Source organism: Bombina bombina, chromosome 1 (genome assembly GCF_027579735.1).
Source record: "Bombina bombina isolate aBomBom1 chromosome 1, aBomBom1.pri, whole genome shotgun sequence".
In the NCBI taxonomy this organism is placed as follows: domain Eukaryota; kingdom Metazoa; phylum Chordata; class Amphibia; order Anura; family Bombinatoridae; genus Bombina; species Bombina bombina.
In genome coordinates this window covers 1,183,444,516-1,183,460,753 of record NC_069499.1, presented here as the reverse complement: position 1 = coordinate 1,183,460,753, position 16,238 = coordinate 1,183,444,516, and positions in this window count along the sequence as shown.

Below are 16,238 nucleotides of genomic sequence, written 5' to 3'. Positions count from 1 at the left end.
ACAATAGAAAGATATGTTATTTTCGGCCTTCCCTCCGCCCCCCCCCCCCCACCATTTTTGTGCAGTTAGGGATGATTCCCTTTTTCTCTGCACACCCTTTGGCAGAGTTTAGTAGTCTCTGCCCAACCCGTAGAGCCATGACTTAGTTTTTCCCTGCACTATTGTAGAATGGCTCACGGGGTTTCAACACAGGAATATCAATTTTGTTTGCGATTTCCTGCTTTCCTGAAGTTTATTCAAGATAATAGTCTTAATATTGCTTATGTTCTAATAAAAGCTCAGTGTTAAGGGGTTATTGGATTAACATAATAACTAGGGGATGCTATGCTCCTCATTTTCTCAACAGACGAATTATACAGAGTTACCTTGGTGCCTTCATTATGCTTCTTTATATTGATATTGAATATGCTTTTCATAATTTATGTTTATCCCATATACACTGAAACTGCGATTTTTACTATTGTCTACATTGCCATGTCCTCAATTGCTTTGTTTAACTTTTGGTCCCACGATTGGACCTGCTTGTCTGAGGACTTTACAGACCTACAAGATTTAAAAAATGAGGTGCCTAAAGTGTTATGTCATGCCAGCATAATTTATGTTGTAAAGTGTATCTTGCTGAGGAGACTATTGTCAGTATGCTATTTTAACCTCAATAAAAACTATTTATAAAAAAAAAAAAAAAAAAAAAAGTTCCCTCTTGTTTTGAAGCAGAGGAAGTTGATGCTGCACCTGCCTTGAAATTTTCGAAAGGCATGAAAATTAGACTGTTTGGCCTTTGATTTGGCCCTGTCCTGAGGAAGGGTATGACCCTTGCCTCCAGTAATGTCAGCAATAATTTCTTTCAAACCAGACCCGAATAAGGTCTGCCCCTTGAAAGGAATGTTGAGTAATTTAGACATTGAAGTCACATCAGCTGACCAGGATTTGAGCCATAGCGCCCTACGCGCCTGGATGGCGAATCCGGAATTCTTAGCCGTTAGTTTAGTCAAATGAACAATGGCATCAGAAACAAATGAGTTAGCTAGCTTAAGAGTTCTAAGCTTGTCAACAATTTCAGTCAATGGAGCTGTATGGATGGCCTCTTCCAGGGCCTCAAACCAGAATGCCGCCGCAGCAGTGACAGGCGCAATGCATGCAAGGGGCTGTAAAATAAAACCTTGTTGAATAAACATTTTCTTAAGGTAACCCTCTAATTTTTTATCCATTGGATCTGAAAAAGCACAACTCCTCAACCGGGATAGTGGTACGCTTTGCTAAAGTAGAAACTGCTCCCTCCACCTTAGGGACAGTCTGCCATAAGTCCCGTGTAGTGGCATCTATTGGAAAAAAAATTCTAAATATAGGAGGTGGGGAAAAGGGCACACCGGGCCTATCCCACTCCTTACTAATAATTTCTGTAAGCCTTTTAGGTATGGGAAAAACATCAGTACTCACCGGCACTGCATAGTATTTATCCAGCCTACACAATTTCTCTGGCACTGCAATTGTGTCACAGTCATTCAGAGCAGCTAATACCTCCCCAAGCAATACACGGAGGTTCTCAAGCTTAAATTTAAAATTAGAAATCTCTGAATCAGGTCTCCCCGATTCAGAGACGTCACCCACAGACTGAAGCTCTCCGTCCTCAGGTTCTGCATATTGTGACGCAGTATCAGACATGGCTCTTACAGCATCTACGCGCTCTGTATCTCGTCTAACCCCAGAGCTATCGCGCTTGCCTCTCAATTCAGGCAATCTGGATAATACCTCTGACAGGGTATTATTCATGATTACAGCCATGTCCTGCAAAGTAATCGCTATGGGCGTCCCTGATGTACTTGGCGCCATATTAGCGTGCGTCCCTTGAGCGGGAGGCGAAGGGTCCGACACGTGGGGAGAGTTAGTCGGCATAACTTCCCCCTCGACACACCCCTCTGGTGACAATTCTTTTATAGATAAAGACTGATCTTTACTGTTTAAGGTGAAATCAATACATTTAGTACACATTCTCCTATGGGGCTCCACCATGGCTTTTAAACATAATGAACAAGTATCCTCTGTTTCAGACATGTTTGTACAGACTAGCAATGAGACTAGCAAGCTTGGAAAACACTTTAAAGCAAGTTAACAAGCAATATTAAAAAACGTTACTGTGCCTTTAAGAGAAACACATTTTGACAAAATTTGAAATAACAGTGAAAAAAGGCAGTTACACTAACAAAAATTTTACAGTGTATGTAACAAGTCAGCAGAGCATTGCACCCACTTGCAAATGGATGATTAACCCCTTAATAACAAAAACAGAATAATAAATGACAAAAACGTTTTTTAAACAGTCACAACAACTGCCACAGTCTACTGTGATTGTTACCCTCCTCAACCACGACTTTGAAGCCTTTTGAGCCCTTCAAAGATGTCCTGTATCATGCAGAGGGAAGCTGAATGTCTCTGTCAGTATTTTTATCTGCACAGAAAAGCACTAAAATAGGCCCTTCCCACTCATATTGCAACAGTGGAAAGCTTCAGGAAACTGTTTCTAGGCAAAAATCAAGCCAGCCATGTGGAAAAAAAACTAGGCCCCAATAAGTTTTGTCACCAAACATATATAAAAACGATTAACATGCCAGCAAACGTTTTATATTACACTTTTATAAGAGTATGTATCTCTGTTAATAAGCCTGATACCAGTCGCTATCACTGCATTTAAGGCTTAACTTACATTAATCCGGTATCAGCAGCATTTTTCTAGCAAATTCCATCCCTAGAAATATATTAACTGCACATACCTTATTGCAGGAAAACCTGCACGCCATTCCCCCTCTGAAGTTACCTCACTCCTCAGAATATGTGAGAACGGCAGTGGATCTTAGTTACTTCTGCGAAGATCATAGAAATCACAGGCAGATTCTTCTTCTAATGCTGCCCTAGATGAAACAGTACACTCCGGTACCATTTAAAAATAACAAACTTTTGATTGAAGTTAAAAAACTAACTGTAATACACCACTCTCCTCTTATAACCTCCATCTTTGTTGAGAGTTGCAAGAGAATGACTGGATATGGCAGTGAGGGGAGGAGCTATATAGCAGCTCTGCTGTGGGTGATCCTCTTGCAACTTCCTGTTGGGAAGGAGAATATCCCACAAGTAATGGATGATCCGTGGACTGGATACACTTAACAAGAGAAATACATACACATAGAGACACAAACCAAAGCACAAAGACATAAACACATACACCCACAGAAACACTCAAAGGAGGAAACATTTATGCACCTTGTATCCCCTAAATCAACAGTGTGTGATATGCATGATAAAAAAAATTGCAGAAATTAAGAGATAACTTTTTAAAGAATCATATTTGTAAATGTGCAAACAAAAATAATTCTGTGAATTCAAAATTGTACATTAATGAGCTGGGTAGATGGCTAGATGAAGAAAAGTACCTCTAAAAGGTTGACATATGTTTGTTTGTTTTTTCCCCCAACCAAGAGCACCACTTCAGCTGACAGATGGGAAACTTTGTACACTATATTTGAACGTATGGATTTTGAAAATGCTGTACTCTATATGGTCTTGGTGGGACCATAAGCTGTGGCACTCATACCATTAGATCTGGTTAAATGCAGGATTTAGGCTTGTTGGTATGTATTTCAAAACTAAGTCAGCTGTAGTGTAAACTGAACAGTTTTAAGTTAACCTGTCTCATTTCAAACACTGAGCAATCTTAGTCTGAGTATAAAATTTTATGCAGATGTAAAAATCTTAGATAAAATGCCTCCTTGCATCTGGAAAGTCCTTGCATAAAGGGGCAGTAAATTGGAATGTAATATATATATATAAAATGCATATCTGCCAAAAGGGCATCTACCATTTGTGTATTGAGGAGGAAACATTTCTGCATGGTTTTAAATATAGAATTTCTACAGCATTGTCAAACAATCATAAATACACTGCTGCTAAAAAAATTTGTTTTTATCGACCCCTAGCCCCACCATACAACTACTACCACACTGAAGTTACAATCCAAAATTGCACAAATAAATAAAAAACATTTGCTAAGTAAGTCCTACCTCCTCTTCAAATGAAAGTGATCTGCCGTCTGACTCAGGCACACACAAGTGCACACTAAGAAATCCTCTCAAATGCTAATACTTTACTCCTTGTAATAATATTTCCCATGCTCAATTAGCACTCTGCTGTAGTACCCACTGGTGGCTGCCAAAATTTTAAAAAAAAAAAAAAACTTTTTTTTTTTTAGTTCTTGACTCATGGGGCCCCCCTGGCTCATTGGGCCCCTGATGGGAGTCACCCCTGTCACCCCCTGATGGTGGCCCTGACCACAGATAAAACTAGATACATGTCACTTGCTTTCTCTATAAGCTTTTGGCTTCTATGACATGGATATCTCCAGGAATCTTAGTCAAGATATCAAGACACTAAAGTGCTTCCAAGTGATATTGCTGTGGTGTCTTGGTTAAGAGGGGGTATTTCAATCTAAATATATGCTCTTCGGTTGAATTTAGCAACTTTTTTTCTGGTCAGGCTTGGGGAGGTGTGTCCCAGTTCACCAATACAGTTGTGGGAATTGCCCCAACAAGCCTGTGAGCAACCAATACTTAAGGGACAGTCTAGGCCAAAATAAACTGTTATTATTCAGATAGAGCATGTAATTTTAAACAATTTTCCAATTTACTTTTATCACCAATTTTGCTTTGTTTTCTTGGTTTTCTTAGTTGAAAGCTTAACCTGGGAGGTTCATATGCTAATTTCTTAGACCTTGAAGACCACGTCTTTTCAGAATGCATTTTAACAGTTTTTCACCACTAGAGGGTGTTAGTTCACGTATTTCATATAGATAACACTGTGCTCATGCACATGAAGTAATCTGGGAGCAGGCACTGATTGGTTAAACTGCAAGTCTGTCAAAAGAACTGAAATAAAGGGGCAGTTTGCAGAGGCTTAGATACAAGATAATCACAGAGGTTAAAAGTATATTAATATAACTGTGTTGGCTATGCAAAACTGGAGAATGGTCAATAAAGGGATTATTTATCTTTTAAAACAATAAAAATTCTGGTGTAGACTGTCCCTTTAGTGATCAATTATAAACAAACATGAATTTGCTGTTTCAATTTAAATCAAGACAGCTTTTACTAACATGTTTGATCTTAAAGTATATATTTAATGTTCATTTGCATCTCTCATCCACATGTACGAATATGTTTGAGTACAATGTTCCTGGAAGACAAAGCTTTTTTAAATTATTATAGTTAGATATTGAATCTAACAGGAAATATGTGCGTAAAACTGACCCTTCTAGATAGGCTGCTCACTGGCTGATAGGCATCTCCCACAATACAGCCGGTAGACAGTGACAGCTTGAAAAGTGTAAATTTGTTCAGGACAGAGATGTTTTAAAGCTAAAAGGGAGAAAGGAATCGTGTAAAGCAATAGATATTCAGCTAGAGATAAATAGGAGATGTATTTTGGAACATTTCCTATACACACAAACAAACTTAGGTCAACATTATCATTTGTTTCTCATTGTATTACGTTAGGATACTGGTTTACACAAATTTCAAAAGCCTCATGTTGTGAAACAAAGGAGAACATCTGTATTATCCTTATGTCACATTCCGTCATCTTTTCAAAAATTCTCCATGTGACAACAGTATGCTCTATCTTGAGTTAAAAAAGCTTTAGTAACCCTTCCATGGTAAAAACTCATGTGACCTCCTGCTGTACTAAGTCATTTAGGTGTCATGGTGCATGTGTTACCAGTCTGAAATAACACCTAACAGACCCTCTCACAGAGGTGCCCTAACACTACGACCTCTTCCTGTAATACACACATCAGCGGCTGCCCTAATGCACGTGCTTCTCCTAAGAAAAAGCTGAAAGTGTGCGCACAGAAGAGTGGTGGGTAGTGGCTGAATGCAGATCCAGTATAATCAGCTGTGTATAAAACTGTAGAATAAAATGTGCAGAGAGAGAGGACGTGAGGGTATTCGTGAAGGGAGCAACATCAATGGTATTAAAAATGAAAGGGGTTTTCTTTATTTTTTTTTCAAAGAAAGACAAAAGATTATGACGGAAAGTCATAATAGCAGCTTTGGAAGAAATTTGTAAAAACAGAAAGAGTAATACCCAGTACTCAAGTATAGCCTCCGTGCAGAAGTGACTGAAGAAAAAAAAATAATAATCTACAAAGAGTGGTATATGGTAAGTCTAACTGGATTGACTCTTTTAGATAGACACACTAACACATATCTTCTGGTTCAGGTCTGCTGACAAGTCTCCAAGCCACCATGTAACACACACATTGTTCATGATCGGTTTGTTAAAGGTACATTAAACACTAAGCTCCAGATTACAAGTGGAGCGCAAATTAACACTACTGCTTGAGCTCTAATTGTACTAGAAGCAAGCTTTTTACAAAGAGCGTGAGCAACCCGTGCCACGCTGCAGGAACCGAATGGGGCCTATACCGTCTGTTGGTAGGAGTTTAAATTTAGCTTAGTGAGAAGTGCCGTCAACGAGTTAAGAACTTTTACAAAGTTAAAGTATTAAAGTTGCGTAATACTATTAAATAATTATTTAAGTTTAGGTTTTAATAAACGTGACTTGTCTTTTCCTCCCAAAAAAGGCGTTTGTTTTATTTATTGTTAGAGTTTAGTTAAAGGGATACTAAACCCATTTTTTTTCCTTTCATGATTCAGATAGAGCAGGAGATTTTAAGCAACTTTGTAATTTACTCCTATCATCAATTTTTCTTTGTTCTCATGCTATTTTGATTTGAAAAAGCAGTACTGTCAGCTTTAGAGCCAGCCCATTCTTTGTTCAGCACCTGGGTAGCACTTGCTGATTTGTGGCTAAATGTAGCAAACCAATTAGCAAGCGCTACCCAGGTGCTGAACTAAAAATGGGCCGGCTCCTAACCTTTCATTACTGCTTTTTCAAATCAAGATAACATAAGAACAAAGAAAAATTGATAATAGGAGTAAATTAGAAAGTTGCTTAAAATTGCATGCTCTATCTGAATCATGAAAGAAATAATTTGGGGTTAGTATCCCTTTAAGTCAACATAATGACGAAATAGGAGGTTTATCCCTTAAGGAAAACTCTGCTAGGATTTTAATTTTTGCGCTAGTCAGGTTGTGCTGGTATTACAAGTCCAGCGGTAAACCAGACTTGCGCAAAAAGTCGAGATTCGAAAATCACGGTCACGCATTACCCCATAGAAGACAATGGAGGGGAAAAAAAAAAAATTAACACCCCACTCTCTCGCGCATAACCTATCACATATTCTCAATAGCACTAACCCAACATGAAAATATTAATATTTAATTTTCTAATGTTCTTTACGTAATGTTCTATTTATTCATAAATAAATAATTCTACATATATCTGATATAATTTTGAGAATAATTTTTATTAGACAATGTTAATATGAGTAACTGTACTTTGTAATGTATTGTTAATTTTTGTGCAACTTTTTAATTTCGCAAAACAGTTGACCACAGCTATAAAATTGTTGTAATGATTCTAACATAAATCAAGATTGCACTAGCGAAATCGAGATTTCGCTCCACTTGCAATATCAGCCCAATTAAAAAGGAGTGCAAGCGCTTCACTTGTAATCCAGCCCATAGTGTTCAATGGGACATTAAAACATTACACCTTTCGCACTGGTTCCCCTTTCATATGCACTAAATTCAACAAGCAAACCCCTCAGTTTTAGAATTCACCCTTCTCTCTCTCTACAAATATTCTCTCACTCCTCTCCTATGATGCACTCACGCCTGTCACCTACAGTGCTTACGATTTGTATTGCACTTTAGAAACCACAGTAGCTTTGTAAATAAACAAATAACTCAGAGCAGACAAAAGACCTTAGCTAACTATTCGTTCTGACCTGCCCATCACACCCTTAATCACCTGCTTTTTATTTCGTAACCAAGATGCGGCCACAGGAGGTGTTCCACGAATCCCACAACACAGCTCAGCACGTGAGCCCACCTTCACCTCTACTTTCAATACAGTGTCCACAAGTCTTAGAATATCCCCTATGATGATAGGAGGAGATAAAAAGGAGTAGACACTGAAAATGTTAACATAATTAAATAAAAATAATAAAAAAAATCACAACTAGCATTATCACAAAAAAAATAAAAAAATAAAAATATAATCACATCTTACCTGTTTTTGCAGGTTTTCTTTTAGGGGATATTGGTTCTGAAATGAGGAATATAATGATTAACATTTTAATTATTTCCCTGCACTGGAATCCTACAGTAAATATACAATATTTAAATGCAATGTTCACATTTGCTAAATAAGTATAATAAAGAGATGACATGATGTTATGGGATTAAAAGATAACATTGGATATATAATGGGTATTTGTTGAGCTGTAGCAAACTGTGAGACTCTGCTAGATAATTATACCTTTATCTGCAATACAAATAAATATTCTCTAATTAAATGAAAACAAACCTCTCACACACTTCCCACACAGCTATTATGCAGCCGGCTGGAAGAGTCCCTACTACTGATAAACGCAAAAACACAACAACACGAAGGGCTATATTACAAGAACATTTTCTTGTATGTAAAGGATATTGAAATGTAAAATAAGAATAACTCCCGTTGTGTTGAGTGCATTTGGTCTAACTTGGAGTTGGGCGGGCGCTAAGTTTTTTTTAGCATGCTCCATTAAAGTCTATGGGGAGAGGAAGTTAACTCGGTGGCGATACCCAAAGTCCTGAAGTTAGCGCGTGTTGGGTTTTGCTCATGCGCAAACCATTTACTAATACATTAGCTAACCGCAGCGCATTATAAGTTTACTTTTGGCAGTGTTTGCACTAGAGTGAAACGCTAAATAGTGCGTCACTTGTAATCTGGCCCTAAATACATTTCATGCACCTCCCTCTAATTATGGACGCCGCCATTTTGGAACCTAGGTTATACTGCAGGCATCTGAAAGAGTTGCTGCACATGTGCAAACACTTCAGCACTGGAATACAGTGAAAGATTTCAACATGGCTGCATCCATGACTAGAGGTGTATATAGTGTTTAACATTGCTTAAAAGATCTATAGCAGTGATTTGCAACCTTTTTTTTGCATTAAAAAATCCTGTGGCACACCACCATCCCAAAATGACACATTGTAGCCTAATACAGGAGATTATATATATATATATATATATATATATATATATATACACACACACATACTGTATATACACACACACACATGAATGTCAATGTCATGGTTGTAAATGATGCCTGATGAGCCTGTCAAAATTTGAAAGAGGGACACCCCTGCACTGATGTCAATCTGCCGCGGCACACCTGAGGATCTCTCACGGCACACTAGTTGAAAAACACTGATCTATAGTACTGCCGATCTGCCCTCTGTGACCACTTCTAGTGCTCCATAAAGCATCTCCATATAATACAGGGGCGTAATGAGAAACTGATAATTATAATATGAATCCATTAGGCTGGTTTCCCCACTGAAATCCTAAGCACACAGTGGCCTCTATTTATGAAAGGTCTTACGGACCTGATCCGACAGTGCAGATCAGGTCCGCAAGACCTCGCTGAATGCAGAGAGCAATACGCTCTCCGTATTCAGCATTGCACTCACAAGAGCTGCTGGTGCAACGCAGCCCCCTGCTGACTCGCGGCCAATCGGCCGCCAGCAGGGGGGTGTCAATCAACCCGATCGGGTTGAATTGCGGCGATTCCTGCCCCCCTGCTCAGAGCAGGCGGACAGGGTTATGGAGCAGCGGTCTTTGGACCGCTGCTTCATAACTGGTGTTTCTGGCGCGTCTGAAGACGCGCCAGAAACACAGGCCATCCATTCGGAACTTGATAGATAGAATTGTAGTGGATACATTGGGGCCTGAGTAAAAATCTGCACATGATTAACTTTTTTCCTTTCAAAAGGAAATGCTAAAAACAAACTCCTGTACCAGTGTAATATTTTCCCATGCTATGTACAAAATTTAACCATCATAAAAAGGAGTCCATGTTTTTAACCAAAACTTTATGAAGCAAAAGAATGAAACCTAATGATTTTCTTTTGCATTTCATTACCCAGAAAATTCTATCATCAGAATGAAAGCCTATACACAATAATGGCAGCCAACATATGCAAATATATGACTTAAAATCTTTCTGTAACTTATCTTGTTGTTGTCACATTAACCTTCTATACGATTTCCCTCTCTGTAGAACTCATTCTTCCATTATCACACTCTTATAATTTAATTATATTTCACAACTCCCTCCTCCACATATCAATCCATTATAATTCTTTAGATTCTATTGAAATTACTGTATGAATTAAAGGGACAGTCAACACCAGAATTTTTGTTGTTTAAAAAAAAAAAAATATAGATAATCCCTTTATTACCCATTCCCCAGTTTTGCATAACAAACAGTTATAATAACACATGTTTCACCTTTGTAATTACCTTGTATCTAAGCCTCTGCAGACTGCCCCCTTATTTCAGTTCATTTGACATACTTGCATTTTAGCCAATCAGTGGTCACTCCTCGGCAAATTCACATGCGTGAGCTCAATGTTATCTATGTGAAACACATGAACTAATGCCCTCTAGTGGTGAAAATCTGTCAAAATGCTTTCAGAATAGAAGTGGCCTTCAAGGTCTAAGAAATTAGCATATAAACCTCCTAGGTTTAGCTTTCAACTAAGAACACCAAAAGAACAAAGCAAAATTGGTGATAAAAGTAAATTGGAAAGTTGTTTAAAATGACATGCCCTATTTGAATCATGAAAGTTTTTTTGGATTTGACTGTCCCTTTAACTATGAATGTCACTAAATATATCTATTCCTTACCCCAGATGGGGCTGCTAGGGGCAGATTCAGGAGACAGTAGTGCAGTTCCAATCTGATTGGTGTCTCTCTCCTTTTGTAGTGATCCCAGTGTTGCAGAGATGGGTATGATATCAGTCTCTTGGGTTCCTTCCTTATCTCTGAGGGATAGAGTTTCACAAGCTACTGAAACAATAAGGAAAGAAAATCAGGATTACGTTCTTGCAATGCAAACAATCTCTGCACCAGATTTCCCGGACCTTAAAGGGACAGTCTACACCAGAATTTTTATTGTTTTAAAAGATAGATAATCCCTTTATTACCCATTTCCCCGTTTTGCATAACCAACACAGTTATAATAATATATTTTTAACCTCTGTGATTATCTTGTATCTAAGCCTCTGCAAACTGCCTCTTTTTTCAGCTCTTTTGACAATAAGTGCCAGCTCCAAGATTACTTCACGTGCATGAGCACAGTGTTATCTATATGAAATATGTGAACTAACAACCTCTAGTGGTGAAAAACTGTTAAAATGTCTGAAAGAGGTGGGCTTCAAGGTCTAAGAAATTAGCATATGAACCTCCTAGGTTAAGCTTTCAACTAAGAATACCAAGAGAACAAAGCAAAATTGGTGATAAAAGTAAATTGGAAAATTGTTTAAAAATTACATGCTCTATCTGAATCATGAAAGTTTATTTTGGCCTAGACTGTCCCATTAAGAGACAGACAACACATTGATATTATATAAAGTATTTATTTGTGCCTAGTAGAAATATTTTGCAATACAATTTCATTTTTTTAAAATTTTGCTTAATTTTCATATAATTTAGCTCCAAAATTGTGTATTTTCTAATACTCAGAGTTTGAAATGCTCACGGCAGGCTGCAAGGCTAACTCTGCTACATATACATTTCCCTTTGCTTTAACAGGTTATAAAAGTGCAAAAAGAGGATTTTATTATTGCACTTTTGCTTGTTTCTGTGTGCAACGGTATTAAACACAGCTCCAGAGCCACAATGCACTACTGGGAGGTAGCTGAACACATCTTGTGAGCAAACGACAAGAGAAATGTGTGTAGCTATTAATCACCATCTAGCTCCCAGTAATGTAGGATATGTACATATTTTTCAACTAAGGATAACAAGAAAACAAAAAAAGTTTGATACTAAAATATACTAAAGAATTTAATGCTCTAAAAATGAAATATTCTTTCCTATTGACGATGACTGTTGCTAGTTGTCTGCGGACTAAAGCCAGGATTGACTCCTCCAAATGAGGCAAGTGTCAGATGGAGTTTGGCTATTGAAAAATAATGGCAGCAAACAAGCTAATTATTTAAAAAAAAAAATTAGACTTGGCTTCTATAATAACAGCAGAAATGTCTTGTAATTACAAGGTGCTTACTGTCCCTTTAAGACTAGCTCTAAATAAATGAGCCCACAGATGAATACATTTAATATTATTTATTTGATACAAAAATCTCAAATCCTAATATTTTCTTTAAATTGCACCAAGGGTTTTTACTACTGCAAATATTAAGTAGTCTTTTTATGCCAAACATCAGGATTATACACACACATGTTTAAAAAAAAAAAAAAAATTTAAAAACAGAATCCTAAATTCTGACAATATCTCTATGATATTTTTTTAGAGATTTGTGTGGTGTAACCAAAAACGTAGGTTTATTCTGCACATTAAAAATAAACCTGGGGAATGGGTAATAAAGGGATTATCTATCTTTTTAAACAATAAAAATTTGGGTGTAGACTGTCCCTTTAAGCATGTGCTGCAATCTAGCAATTCTAATACACCAATATACATATTCACTAGTAAAAGGGGACTTTTTTTCTATTAAACTAACATTCCCCCATTAAAATGTACTGTTTCTTTTCAATATACCCTCCCTAGAACAATTGCACTTGACCTTGTGTATCTAATCTTTTTACAAAACTGTATATCTATTTTTTTTATAGCCCAGACAACAAATTTCAGAACATACATTATATACAGTATGTATTCTCACATATACCATATCCTATGCCATTATTTCAGTTTTTACATACACAAATATCTGCCTGGTAATGTGGTTCAATGGTTTAAAGGGACAGTCTACTATAGAATTTTTTTGTTTAAAAAGATATATAAATCCCTTTATTATCTACTAGTACTAAGACCAGTGGACACAGGCCATTTTCTGCAGTGCAGCGCTCCTGCACGGCCACGCCCCTGTCACACCCCTTCCCGCTTATCCTCTCTGCTGTCTGATCCTCACGACGGTCACTGCTGATCCTTCCTCACGGCCAGGTATGTTTGTCTCGCGCTGCAGTCTCTACTGCACATGACTGCATCGGACAAACATACCTGGCCTTTTATAATATAGTATTTCACAGCACGGTTTTATTAATATACTTTTTACCACTTCTGCAGACAGCCTCCTTATTTCAGTTATTTTGCCAGACTTGCATTTTAGCCAATCAGTGCTGACTGATAAATAACTCCATGGGAGTGAGCACAATGTTATCTATATAGCACACAAACTACCACTGTGAAAAACTGTCAAAATGCACTGATATAAGAGGCGGCCTTCAAGGGCTTAGAAATTAGCATATGAGCCTAGTACCTAGGCTTAGCTTTCAACAAAGAATACCAAGAGAAGAAAGCAAATTTGATGATTAAGTAATTTGAAAAGTTTTTTTTACAATTGCATGCCCTATTTGAATCATGAAAGTTTTAGTTTGACTAAACTGTCCCTTTAATTTTCTGTCTCCTACATTTTTATCAGCAGATAAAAGCATTTACATCTTGATTACTAAGAGTACTGAAAAACATCCCCTGGTCCAGAAACAACCTATTCAACTGGAAGATACAATGCCCCACCAATCCTAGCCTGATCTAGACAATCTTTATCTTCCTGCAGCATAACTCCTGTTTAAAAGGGACCTACACTTCCTAGAAAGGCCAAATATAGAAATCTTACCAAGGTTTTCAAAATGCTGCAAATTTCCTAAACAAGCTGTTTAATTTACAGCATTTGCTTTTTGGCTTCTTTAGGTAGCAGGAGTCAAGTACTATTTATTTATTTATTTATTTTTTACACACAAAAGAGATTTTAATGTTCTTTTACCCACAGCTTCCTGTAAACCCTTTTCATATAACTTCTATTGTATCATAAGATAATTTGTAGTATCCAACCCTTTCCTTTATCAGAAAGAAATCAGTCCATTCATTTGTTCCTCTCATTTGGAGAACCAGTGAGTAAATTCAGAATGGATCATGGGCCTACTACTGCAACTCATTTCATTTCCTATGTACGCTGTACACTCCTATATATAACCCCACAGCATTTAAACCTCTCTGCCAGTGGTAGATGAATCTCACCGTGTGCTGCTGTGTCACATTTCTCAGTGATCAGATACAAACTGTTGCTTTTTTTCTCTGGTGATTTCAGCTGATCCTCATTTTGTTGGGCCTTTGCTGGGGGGGAAAAAAGGAAAATGACCACATAATAACGATACACCTGTGTGAAGAGAGCCCTGACTAGAAACTAATTCACAGTCCCAACTATTTCAGTAAAAACACGGAGCGGATTTTGTAAACTGGAATCAGATAAAACTGTGAAGTATATCTCAGGCCATATGGTAGCTGACAGAAAGTTTATATATTTTTATATTTATTACATGAAGAGCCATTTAGTTACTTTTGCAGTGTTTGCTTATATGTGTGGGTATTCTGAGCGTGCTACCTGCCCTAGACTTTGTACAACCAGTATATTCTGGTCCATTTCAAATCCTTTTACATGAGAAAAAGTGATATGAAACCAAAACATTTTCTTTTGTGATTTAGACAGAGGATTTTATTATCAAATTTGCTTTCTTCCCATGATATTCTTTGTTGAAGGATACCTTGGTAGGCGTCTGGAGCACTACAAATAGTGCTGCCCTCTAGTGATCTTGAAAATACATAAACATTCTTGCACAACTGCTGCCATATTATATAGTGCTCCAGACATGTTCATGCCTAGGGTTGCCACCTGTCCCTTAAAATACAGACCACTTATAAGTTACACATGCTGCAGGGTGTGCAGTGAGGAATATGAATAGTGCTGTCTAGAAACACAATACATGTTCCTCCCTGCACACCCTGCAGCATGTGTAACTCATAAGTGTCCAGGAAAACATGGCTGAGGTGGCAACCCTATTCATGCCCCTGAGCTTATTTCAACAAATGATACCAAGAGAACAAAGGGAATTTGATAATAGAAGTAAATGATAAAGTTGTTTAAAATTGCATGTTCTATCTGAATCGTGAAGAAAAAAATTGGGTTTCATATCCCTTTAACCCCTTAAGGACCAGCGCCGTACCTGATGTTGCTGCAGTCCTGGGCTTCTCTCTGCCGTGATCTCGCTAAAAATAGCGGGATTGCGCTATTTCTGCATGCCCCATGAGTGGAGCACTGCAGAAATAAATTTGCAGAGTTACTGATGCAGAGAGGGCCAATAGGGAGTAGGGGCAATGTGGGGGATCCCATATGGAATCCGTTAACGGAAAGGGATCTGGGAGAGGGTAGGGTATTGAGGGGGGGGCAGCTACACTACAGAAAAAAAATTGTTCTTTTTTTTTTTTTTTTTTATTAGCCAAATTTGCAGCAAACTGGGTACTGGCAGACAGCGGCCAGTACCTAAGATGGTGGCAAACAGGCAGCGGGGAAGGGTTAGAGAGCTTTTTTTGGGGGGGATCAGGGAGGTTGGGGGTTTAGGAGGGAACCTACACTGCAGCAAATATATTTAATACAAGTGTGTTATGCAGCAGCATTTAGTGGCCTTCTAATTACCAAAAAGCAATGCCAAAGCCATATATATCTGCTATTTCTGAACAAAGGGGATCCCAGAGAAGAATTTACAACCATTTGTGCCATGATTGCACAAGCTGTTTGTAAATAATTTCAGTGAGAAACCTAAAATTGTGAAAAAGTTAACCTTTTTTTTTTTTATTTGATCGCATTTGGCGGTGAAATGGTGGCATAAAATATACCAAAATGGGCCTAGATCAATACCTTGGGTTGTCTACTAAAAAAAAAGTATATAGTTTTGATAGGAAAATATAAAAAAGGCTCTATTTCTGTTTAATTGTAGTTATCGCAAAAATGCTAAATATGCTCTGGTCTTTTGGGAAAGTTTTTGTCTGAAATGCCCGGTCTTTAAGGGATTAAAGATGTTTATGTTGATACTAGCAAAAAGCACATTTGCACAATTTAGGTCTGTGGGATAGAAGCTCATTGGCTCATGTCCCACAGTCCTGTTGTTAGACCAGGCCATGCCTGCAGAAATATTTTAAATGCAACAAAAGACCGAATTAAAATGGAGGAGCTAAGTATCATCAAGCAGGAAAGAGAGACTCAAAGATGAAA